Source organism: Lolium rigidum, chromosome 2 (genome assembly GCF_022539505.1).
Source record: "Lolium rigidum isolate FL_2022 chromosome 2, APGP_CSIRO_Lrig_0.1, whole genome shotgun sequence".
In the NCBI taxonomy this organism is placed as follows: domain Eukaryota; kingdom Viridiplantae; phylum Streptophyta; class Magnoliopsida; order Poales; family Poaceae; genus Lolium; species Lolium rigidum.
Genome location: NC_061509.1, coordinates 75196709 through 75209022, shown reverse-complemented (window position 1 = coordinate 75209022; position 12314 = coordinate 75196709). Strand labels below are relative to the sequence as shown.

The 12314-nt window shown below is 45.1% G+C and overlaps 1 pseudogene; it reads left to right on the top strand.

The window, feature by feature from the left end:
• Nucleotides 1-10617: 10617 nt before the first annotated feature.
• On the top strand, nucleotides 10618-12010 carry LOC124689891 (annotated as a pseudogene).
• Nucleotides 12011-12314: the final 304 nt, after the last annotated feature.

The following is a 12314-nucleotide window of genomic DNA, read 5'->3' as shown; positions in this document are numbered from 1 at the left end:
ATTGTTTACTAAAACAATGAATGAGCAATCTACCTTGTTGAAGAATATAGGGAATCAACTTGAAAATCTGAATAGGGAGATCTCGGGGTTGCAAACTAAACTTGCCGATGCTTGAAAACCGAATCTCATACATGTCTACATCACAATCTTCTTTAATTAATAAAATGGCTGCTAAACCTGAGGATTTAGATGATAAAATTACTACTACAGCAAATGCCATCCAAGTTAGAATTAATGAGAATATAAGATTAATGGCTGAACTGCGTGCTAGGTGGGATAGAGAAGAAAAGGAAAAACTAGCTAAAAAGGAAAATGTAGCTAAAGTTTGGACTATTACCACCACTAGCAATGCTAATGATTCATATGTTGCTGCACCTCCTACTATCCATGATAAAATAATTGGTGTTGGCAATGCTTCTACTCCTAGTGCAAAGCGCGCAAAATTACTGAAGCTGCTAAAGCTACTGAAGCTGCTTGTGATAAAACTGCTGAAATTTTTTCCAACCTTGGGGATGATAATCCCATTGCTTTAGATTGTAATGATTTAGATTTTGATGATTGCCATATCTCTGAAGTTATAAAGTTCTTACAAAAACTTGCTAAAAGTCCCAATGCTAGTGCTATAAATTTGGCTTTCACAAAACATATTACAAATGCTCTCATAAAAGCTAGAGAAGAGAAACTAAAACTTGAAACTTCTATTCCTAGAAAGCTAGAGGATGGTTGGGAGCCCATCATTAAAATGAGAATCAAAGATTTTGATTGTAATGCCTTATGTGATCTTGGTGCAAGTATTTACGTTATGCCTAAAAAGTCTATGATATGCTTGACTTGCCACCATTGAAGAATTGTTATTTGGATGTTAATCTCGCTGATAATGCTAAAAAGAAACCTTTGGGGAAAGTTGATAATGTTCATATTATGGTTAACAATAACCTTGTCCCCGTTGATTTTGTTGTCTTGGATATTGAATGCAATGCATCTTGCCCCATTATATTGGGAAGACCTTTTCTTCGAACCGTTGGTGCTACTATTGATATGAAGGAAGGTAATATTAAATATCAATTTCCTCTCAAGAAAGGTATGGAACACTTCCCTAGAAAGAGAATGAAGTTACCTTATGATTCTATTATTAGAACAAATTATGATGTTGATGCTTCATCTCTCGATAATACTTGAGATACACTTTCTGCGCCTAGCTGAAAGGCGTTAAAGAAAAGCGCTTATGGGAGACAACCCATGTTTTTACTCCAGTATCTTTGTTTTATATTTGTGTCTTGGAAGTTGTTTACTACTGTAGCAACCTCTCCTTATCTTAGTTTTAAGTTTTGTTGTGCCAAGTAAAGTCTTTGATAGAAAAGTAAGTACTAGATTTGGATTACTGCGCAGTTCCAGAATTCTTTGCTGTCACAAATCTGGGTCTATCTCCCTGTAGGTAGCTCAGAAAATTACGCCAATTTACGAGCATGATCCTCAGATATGTACGCAACTTTCATTCAATTTGAGCATTTTCGTTTGAGCAAGTCTGGTGGCCTAATAAAATCCATCTTTACGGACTGTTCTGTTTTGACAGATTCTGTCTTTTATTTCGCATTGCCTCTTTTGCTATGTTGGATTGATTTCTTTGATCTATTATTGTCCAGTAGCTTTATGCAATGTCCAGAAGTGTTAAGAATGATTGTGTCACCTCTGAACATGTGAATTTTTATTATGCACTAACCCTCTAATGAGTTGTTTCGAGTTTGGTGTGGAGGAAGTTTTCAAGGATCAAGAGAGGAGTATGATGCAATATGATCAAGGAGAGTGAAAGCTCTAAGCTTGGGGATGCCCCGGTGGTTCACCCCTGCATATATTAAGAAGACTCAAGCGTCTAAGCTTGGGGATGCCCAAGGCATCCCCTTCTTCATCGACAACATTATCGAGGTTCCTCCCCTGAAACTATATTTTTATTCGGCCACATCTTATGTACTTTGCTTGGAGCGTCGGTTTGTTTTTGTTTTTTGTTTTGTTTGAATAAAATGGATCCTAGCATTCACTTTATGGGAGAGAGACACGCTCCGCTGTTGCATATGGACAAATATGTCCTTAGGCTCTACTCATAGTATTCATGGCGAAGTTTCTTCTTCGTTAAATTGTTATATGGTTGGAATTGGAAAATGCTACATGTAGTAACTCTAAAATGTCTTGGATAATTTGATACTTGGCAATTGTTGTGCTCATGTTTAAGCTCTTGCATCATATGCTTTGCACCCATTAATGAAGAAATACTTAGAGCTTGCTAATTTGGTTTGCATATTTGGTTTCTCTAGAGTCTAGATAACATCTAGTATTGAGTTTTGAACAACAAGGAAGACGGTATGGAGTCTTATAATGTTTACCATATGTCTTTTATGTGAGTTTTGCTGTACCGTTCATCCTTGTGTTTGTTTCAAATAACCTTGCTAGCCTAAACCTTGTATCGAGAGGGAATACTTCTCATGCATCCAAAATCCTTGAGCCAACCACTATGCCATTTGTGTCCACCATACCTACCTACTACATGGTATTTATCCGCCATTCCAAAGTAAATTGCTTGAGTGCTACCTTTAAAATTTCATCATTCACCTTTGCAATATATAGCTCATGGGACAAATAGCTTAAAAACTATTGTGGTATTGAATATGTACTTATGCACTTTATCTCTTATTAAGTTGCTTGTTGAGCGATAACCATGTTTACGGGGACGCCATCAACTATTCTTTGTTGGATATCATGTGAGTTGCTATGCATGTCCGTCTTGTACGAAGCAAGAGAGATCTACCACCTTCATGGTTGGAGCATGCATGTTGTTAGAGAAGAACTTTGGGCCGCTAACTAAAGCCATGATTCATGGTGGAAGTTTCGGTTTGGACATATATCCTCAATCTCATATGAGAATAATAATTGTTGCCACATGCTTATGCATTAAAGAGGAGTCCATTATCACGTTGTCCATGTTGTCCCGGTATGGATGTCTAAGTTGAGAATAATCAAAAGCGAGAAATCCAAAATGCGAGCTTTCTCCTTAGACCTTTGTACAGGCGGCATGGAGGTACCCCATTGTGACACTTGGTCAAAACATGTGCATTGCAAAGATCCGGTAGTCCAAGTTAATTAGGACAAGGTGCGGCACTATTAGTATACTATGCATGAGACTTGCAACTTGTAAGATATAACTTTCATAACTCATATGCTTTATTACTACCGTTGACAAAATTGTTTCATGTTTTCAAAATAAAAGCTCTAGCACAAATATAGCAATCGATGCTTTCCTCTTTGAAGGACCATTCATTTACTTTTATGTTGAGTCAGTTCACCTATCTCTCTCCACCTCAAGAAGCAAACACTTGTGATTAACTGTGCATTGATTCCTACATATTTGCATATTGTACTTGTTATATTACTCTATGTTGACAATTATCCATGAGATATACATGTTACAAGTTGAAAGCAACCGCTGAAACTTAATCTTCCTTTGCGTTGCTTCAATACCTTTACTTTGATTTATTGCTTTATGAGTTAACTCTTATGCAAGACTTATTAATACTTGTCTTGAAGTACTATTCATGAAAAGTCTTTGCTATATGATTCACTCGTTTACTCATGTCATCACCATTGTTATGATCGCTGCATCCACTACATATGTTTACAAATAGTATGATCAAGGTTATGATGGCATATCACTTCAGAAATTATCTTTGTTATCGTTTTACCTGCTCGGGACGAGCAGAACTAAGCTTAGGGATGCTTGATACGTCTCCGACGTATCGATAATTTCTTATGTTCTATGCCATATTATTGATGATACCTACATGTTTTATGCACACTTTATGTCATATTCGTGCATTTTACGGAACTAACCTATTAACAAGATGCCGAAGTGCCGGTTCCTGTTTTTCGCTGTTTTTGGTTTCAGAAATCCTAGTAACGAAATATTCTCGGAATTGGACGAAACGAAAACCCAGGGGCCTATTTTTCCACGGAGTTTCCAGAAGACCGAAGAACACACGAAGTGGGGCCACGAGGTGGCCAGGCTATAGGGCGGCGCGGCCCAAGCCCTGGCCGCGCCGACCTATAGCGTGGGCCCCTCGTGACGCCCCTTGACCTGCCCTTCCGCCTACTTAAAGCCTCCGTCGCGAAACCCCGATGCGAAAAACCACGATACGGAAAACCTTGCTGAGACGCCGTCGCCGCCGATCCCATCTCGGGGGATTCACGGAGATCTCCTCCGGCACCCTGCCGGAGAGGGGATTCATCTCCCGGAGGACTCTACACCGCCATGGTCGCCTCCGGAGTGATGAGTGAGTAGTTCACCCCTGGACTATGGGTCCATAGCAGTAGCTAGATGGTTGTCTTCTCCTCATTGTGCTTCATTGTTGGATCTTGTGAGCTGCCTAACATGATCAAGATCATATATCTGTAATTCTATATGTTGTGTTTGTCGGGATCCGATGGATAGATAATACCATGTCATGTTAATTATCAAGTTATTATACATGTGTTGTTTATGATCTTGCATGCTCTCCGTTTCTAGTAGAGGCTCGGCCAAGTTTTTACTTTTAACTCCAAGAGGGAGTACTTATGCTCGATAGTGGGTTCATGCCCGCATTGACACCGGGACGGTGACGAAAGTTCTAAGGTTGTGTTGTCTTGTTGCCACTAGGGATAAAACATTGGCGCTATGTCCGAGGATGTAGTTGTTGATTACATTACGCACCATACTTAATGCAATTGTCATGTTGTTTAGCAACTTAATACTTGGAGGGGTTCGGATGATAACTCTGAAGGTGGACTTTTTAGGCATAGATGCGGTTGGATGGCGGTCTATGTACTTTGTCGTAATGCCCAATTAAATCTCACTATACTTATCATGTCATGTATGTGCATTGTTATGCCCTCTCTATTTGTCAATTGCCCGACTGTAATTTGTTCACCCAACATGCTTTTATCTTATGGGAGAGACACCTCTAGTGAGCTGTGGACCCCGGTCCATTCTTTAATACTTGAAATACAAATCTGCTGCAATACTTGTTTTACTATTTTCTCTCGCAAACAATCATCTTCCACACAATACGGTTAATCCTTTGTTACGAGCAAGCCGGTGAGATTGACAACCTCACTGTTTCGTTGGGGCAAAGTACTTTGGTTGTGTTGTGCAGGTTCCACGTTGGCGCCGGAATCTCCGGTGTTGCGCCGCACTACATCCCGCCGCCATCAACCTTCAACGTGCTTCTTGGCTCCTCCTGGTTCGATAAACCTTGGTTTCTTTCTGAGGGAAAACTTGCTGCTGTGCGCATCATACCTTCCTCTTGGGGTTGCCCAACGAACGTGTGAAATACACGCCATCACATTACAAATAGATGATCTTGATCATGATAGGCAGCTCACAAGATCTAACATGATAGCACAATGAGGAGAAGACGACCATCTAGCTACTGCTATGGACCCATAGTCCAGGGGTGAAATACTCACACATCGATCCGGAGGTGATCATGGCGATGAAGAGACCTCTGGGAGATGATTCCCCTCTCCGGCAGGGTGCCGGAGGCGATCTCCTGAATCCCCCGAGATGGGATTGGCGGCGGCTGCGTCTCTGGAAGGTTTTTCGTATCGTGGCTCTCGGTGCATCGGGGTTTCGCGACGAAGGCTTTAAGTAGGCGAAGAGGTAGGTCGGGGAGGCGTCACGAGGGGCCCACACAACGAGGCCGCGCGGCCGGCACTGGGCCGCGCCGCCCTAGTGTGTCGCCGCCTCGTGGCCCCACTTCGTTTCCTCTTCGGACTTCCGGAAGCTTCGTGGAAAAATAGGACCACGGGCGTTGATTTCGTCCAATTCCGAGAATATTTCCTTACTAGGATTTCTGAAACCAAAAACAGCGAGAACAAGAATTGGCTCTTCAGCATCTCGTCAATAGGTTGGTGCCGGAAAATGCATAATAATGACATATGATGTGTATAAAACATGTGAGTATCATCATAAAAGTAGCATGGAACATAAGAAATTATAGATACGTTTGGGACGTATCAGGGTCTAATTCCGAGAATATTTCCTGTGTAGAATTTCTGAAACCAAAAACAGCAAAAAATAGGAACTGGCGCTTCGGCATCTTGTTAATAGGTTAGTCCCGGAAAATCCATAAAAATGATATAAAGTATGAGCAAAACATGTAGGTATTGTCATAAAACTAGCATGGAACATAAGAAATTATAGATAGGTTGGAGACGTATCAATCACCGGAGCACCAACCGCCAAACCAACTAGGAGGTCTCCCTCCAAGAGTAACAAGCTCACGGTCTCTCACTCGAACTAATCGTGGTGGAGAGCTCAACACTATGCAATGATGCAAAGCAAGAACACTAGAGGTGTTCAAATCCTTCACACTCAAATCTCACCCAAGCAACAAATGCTAGGATGAGATTGGAGAGGAAGAACAATGGAGGAAATTAACAAATGACTCCAAGATCTAGATCCCAAGAGTTCCCCTCACTTAGAGGAGAAATGGATTGGTGGAGGTTGTAGATCTAGATCTCCTCTCTTAGATCCCTCAAGAATGAGCAAGAATCATGGGAGGGAAGGGAGAGGAAGCAAGCTCAAGAGGTTCAACAATGGTGGCCAAAAACGTGCTCAAGAACCCTAGAAAACTGTTGGGGAAGAAGTCCCTTTTATAGCCAAACGAAATATGACCGTTTGGGGCAGATCTGGGAGTTTTTCGTGCAGCCTGGCGTGAGAGCAGGTCGACCGGGCCAGGGACCGGGCCGCCTGGCGGGAGAGCCGGTCAGACCGGGCCAGGGACCGGGCGCCCCTGAAAGCCCCTTGGAAACCGTCCGGTTGGCACCGGTGTGGGACCGATCTGTGCCGGACGAGCCGGTGAGACAGCCGGCGCCACCGGGCCAAACATGAAAACATGGTTTACAAAAACCATGATAACTTTTGCGTCCGGACTCAGATTTCGATGATCTTGGGCTTGTTGGAATGAGAACAACAAGCCCTACAACTATATGCATAGAAACATCACTGTCCATCCACGGAGTAAAAAGCATAAGATGAATGTTTGACCTATCTATAAAAGAGACACCGGTAAAACCTCCAAGCTTGAAAACACAATAGAAGATGCATGTGGATTCCGTTTTTGATGAACTTGGACTTGTTGTAAAGCTAGCAACAAGCTCAAGAACCTCACACAGAGAAATCACCAAGAAGCAATAAGATTTATGGAATGCAAAGCATGAAAAAGGTTGAGCTCCCTAAGACGATGTGATCAAGTTACCCAACCGAAAGCCCCTCTTGATAGTGCGGCTATGTATCCTATAACCCGGTCTCCCAACAACCACCTTGAGACCGGTAAAAGGAAAACCTAGCAAGGCCATACCTTTGCCTTGCGCATCCCACTTGATCTCGATGATAGCTCTTCAAGCTCCACTCAAGCCGGAATGCCTCACTTGATCATTGTTGCTTTGTGAAGACTCACAAATGCTCCCCCATACACCATGATGGGAAAGCTCCATTGATGCACATCTTCACATGTCCATTATCACCAAAATGGACGGCAAGATTCAAGCATATGATCCTCTTGAGATGCTCAATCTTGAACTTGCCCAACTCAACCTTGATTACGATCACCACTTGACGTCATCCTCTCATGGGCTATATGAGATCTCACTTTTGATGCATGCCCATGGAAAGATACCTAACCCACATAGACAACACAAGGGAACATATATGATGGGTTAGTTCATAAAGCATAATTGACACGGCTTACCCTACCACTTGACTTCTCGTGGCACATTCTTCATGCTTCATGTGTTGACCAAACTTGAATCTATTCTTCACTCTTTGTATTGGTCAACCTTGTATCTTCTCATGCTCTATCATACTATCTTGAGGTGTATATAGAATTCTTCATTTGCTTGCATGCTCTAAATCTTAGTCAACCATAGCTCAACTTATGAGACTATCATGACACTGACTTAGATCCATAACTTGAATTCTTCACTTGGAATCAAGCACTCAAGATCTTGATCATTCATTGCTTATCACATAAGCTAGAGCATGGCTAATATTGAGTTCCACATAAGAACTCCATCTTCATTTCTTCTTCTCGATCATGTCACATATATATATCTTTAAATCGATGATCTTGATGCCAATACACAAGGTATATCTTTATCTTCATGGCATCCATACTTGAATCCAACACATGGACTACAAGTAGTACCTATGGAATATTCCTTCATATAAACTCAATGAAAATATTAGTCCATAGGGGTTGTCATTAATTACCAAAACCACACATAGGGGCAATATACCCTTACAATGGCGATGTAGATGCCTCCGGCGACGATTTCCCTCTCCGGCAGGGTGCCGGTCAGAGCTTCAGAACCCCCGAGATGGGTCTGCGATGGCGGCCGCGACAGAACTTTTCGTGGATGGAGACTCGGGTATCCAGGGTTTTCCCGAGAAGATGTATAAATAGGCGGAGGATTTAGGTCGGTGGGGTGCCTAGGGGGCCCACACCACCCCTAGGCGCAGGCCACACCGACGCGCCATGGGGTGGTCTGGCCGCCCTGTGGCGCCTCTTCGACCCCCCTCTGGACTCTGTCTCCGCTTTTCAGTAAAATATTGACTTCGGTTTTTGTTTCGTCCAATTCCGAGAATATTTCCCATACAACTTTTCTGAAATACAAAAACAACAGAAAACAGTGAACTGGCACTGTGGCATCTTGTTAATAGGTTAGTGCCAGAAATCATATAAAAATACAACGAAGTGTAAGCAAAACAAATATAAATTGGTGTAAAACAAGCATGGATCATCACAATTATAGATACGTTTGAGACGTATCAGATACCCTCAAGGACATCATGACCACTTGTGTGATTCTACACAATATGATCATCGAGGATGAGAGGGGTTTGAACTTATCATCTTTCTTTGATAATGTTGGCACCCAAGTCAAACATGGTAGAAATCCAGATACCGTTGCGCATTTTTTGAAACATACCTCGAGATTGAGAATGATAAGACAACTTCAGCAAGATCTCATTCAACACCATTGGCAGTGGCACAACAACTAGGATTTATTTGTATTTCCAACCATTTGTTATTTGTTGAATTATTGTTGTATCATTTAATTCATATTGTCTCCAAAACATTTGTTGTAATTCGGATTATTGTTTATATTGTATGATACTAAACATTTGTTGTAATTCAGATTATTGTTGTATTGTATGACACCAAAACATTTGTTATATCAATTGATTGTGTATCCAATATTTGCAAAACCCTGTGTTGCGATTTTGTTTGTGAGCTGAAAAAACGACACGCAGCCCAGACGCACCAAACGTGACCCGTGCCGCGTTTGGTGTGTCTAAGTTGCGCCACGTTTTTTCAGCCCGTAAAATATGTGTGGGTGGTCTAGAACGCCTATTTAGAGTTTAACGTTTGAGATGTCTGCTAGAGATGATCTAACCGGTTTAACCAAACCCTCAAGCTGTGTGAGGGAGAGATGAGTCGACAAAACGACAGCCCCGACCCGAAGCACAAGAGACAACCCGTTCACCAGCTTCCAAGTAGGCAGGCGAGCTTCCAGCCCCACGTTTCAGCAGGCGCCCACAAGGCCACATCGCTTTAAACCCCTCTCCGGCCAGCCTCCCGGCAGCGCCGCGCGCCAGAGAACAAGGCACGGCGAGTCAGTTGCGGCTCGTTTCGAAGATTGCTCTCGAGCGCATGAAGAAGCAGCATCACCCCGCTGTTGTGTGTGCTTCCCCGGGCCGGCTAGCCCCGCCACCGGATTCTGTCGTCTTCTTCCTCCCGGAGAAGGAACTGAACTGGCAAAGCGATGGCACCTGTATTGCCCTTCACGGCCAACGTATTTTAGCGACGGTGTGCGGTGGTACTGGGGCGCGGTAGAGGCCAGGCTTCGTTGCTCTTCTGAACACGGCAACTAACCAGCTATGGAGAGGGTGCTGAAACGGGTATAAAATGGCGCCTTGTTAGCTCCTTCCCAAGAAAGACAGAAGCCAGTGAGGGAGTGAGGAGTGAAGAACCCCTACGCAGGGCACATAACAGTTTTGGCTTCCTTCCTCCAGGTATGGATCTGCAAAACTAGCTCAATTTTCGGCTTCTTAAGTCTTACTCCTAGAGGTCGGCTCGGAAAGGAACGAGCTGAATGTGAGCACTGGCTGCATAGGTTGGAGAACAAGTGACAACCTCAGTTTTAGTTGGATCTAGTTTGAACTAAGATAATTGTATGTCGTTTTTAGCATTCAGGAACAACTCTGAATAGTTCATTGCCATTTAGATAATTTGTTACCTTAGTTGCGCATGTCAATTTTTCCGTCTAGTACTAGTGTTTATCACTCCGAGAATGGATAAGCCAATCTGCTCGTAAGATCTACTAAAATGGTGTTCATTTTGAATTGTGCTGATGATCCCTTGTGTGATTTGTGGCCTAACTTGCATGGAAATTCTTAGTTGTGGATCCTACACAAATTTAGGTGGCTTACGTTTCTTGTTTTATGTATACATCTATGTTTGCTAGAACGATCGTAGTTAGATATGTTTTTATTTCTTCAGGCAAGAGTGAGCGAGTTGAACAAAGATCATGGCGGCGGCAATGGCGGCAACGACGATGGTGACCGGGAACAAGGGCGGCTCGCTGGCCATGGACAGGAAGGACAGCTGGTCCTTTCCTATGCTCCCTGAGGTCGCGTTCCCTTGGAGCTCGCAAGCCGACTGCAAGAGCTTGGACTTTCCTCGCAGAGCGCTGTTCGCAAGCATCGGTCTCAGCGTGTCCCTCGGCGCCCCACCAGGGGCGCGCGAGCACGGTGGGAAGATCCGTCCTGCCGTTGGTGCCGACGACCTCGACGTTGCCTCCGCGGAGGAGGAGCTGAAGACGAAGAAGAGCAAGAAGAAGCAGCAGCTGGTGCCGCGGCTGAGGAAGGTGAGGGTGAAGATCGGCAACCCGCACCTCCGGCGGCTGGTCAGCGGCGCTCTCGCTGGCGCCTTGTCGAGGACCTTCGTGGCGCCGCTGGAGACGATCAGGACGCACCTGATGGTGGGCAGCTGCGGTGCCGACACCATGGGCGGGGTGTTCCGGTGGATCATGCAGACGGAGGGCTGGCCCGGCCTCTTCCGCGGCAACGCCGTCAACGTCCTCCGCGTCGCGCCCAGCAAGGCCATCGAGGCAAGCAAGCTCATATGTTTCCTTAGCAATGGAATTTTGCTCTGGTAGATCAGTGGTAGTAACTAACTAATTCCACATGCATGGCGCGGTGCAGCACTTCACCTACGACACGGCCAAGAAGTACCTGACCCCGGAGGCCGGCGAGCCGCCCAAGTCCCCCATCCCGATTCCCCTCGTCGCCGGAGCGCTCGCCGGAGTGGCCTCGACCCTGTGTACCTACCCCATGGAGCTGGTCAAGACCCGGCTGACCATCGAGAAGGACGTGTACGACAACCTGCTCCACGCGTTCGTCAAGATCGTGCGTGACGAAGGGCCGGGCGAGCTGTACCGCGGGCTGGAGCCGAGCGTGATAGGCGTGGTGCCGTACGCGGCGGCCAACTTCTACGCCTACGAGACGCTGCGGGACATGTACCGGCGCGTGTCGGGGAAGGAGGAGGTGGGCAACGTGCCGACGCTGCTCATCGGGTCCGCGGCGGGCGCCATCGCGAGCACGGCCACGTTCCCGCTGGAGGTGGCGAGGAAGCAGATGCAGGTGGGCGCCGTGGGCGGGAGGCAGGTGTACAAGAACGTCCTGCACGCCATGTACTGCATCCTCAAAAAGGAGGGCGCCGCGGGGCTGTACCGCGGCCTCGGCCCCAGCTGCATCAAGCTCATGCCCGCCGCCGGCATCTCCTTCATGTGCTACGAGGCCTGCAAGAAGATACTCGTCGACGACAAAGAAGACGACGCCAAAGCTGAGGAGGAAGAAGAGGAGGACGCCTGAAGTGCACAGACAGAAAGACAGGAGGCGCCCAACGGTGGTCGACGATGAACGGGATGAGCAAAATTTCAATTCCATTGTAGTGGAGCGTGCTGCAATCGAATCCAGCCCAAGCTGGAACGGGATGAGCAAAATTTCAATTGCGCATTAGGATTTTGATTTATTTTGTTGTGCTCAGGGACTATTTTTTGTTTCAGTATTGCCGCACCTTCTTGTATTCAGTGTTCAATAATGATGCATGCTCTGCATCTTGCTGTACTATTCAGACGAGGTCTTGTATTTGCAGCTTTGGTTCAACTCTTTGATACATTTTGTTGCATCACTACTAGGAAAAGAGCAATCAGTGGCGCACCAT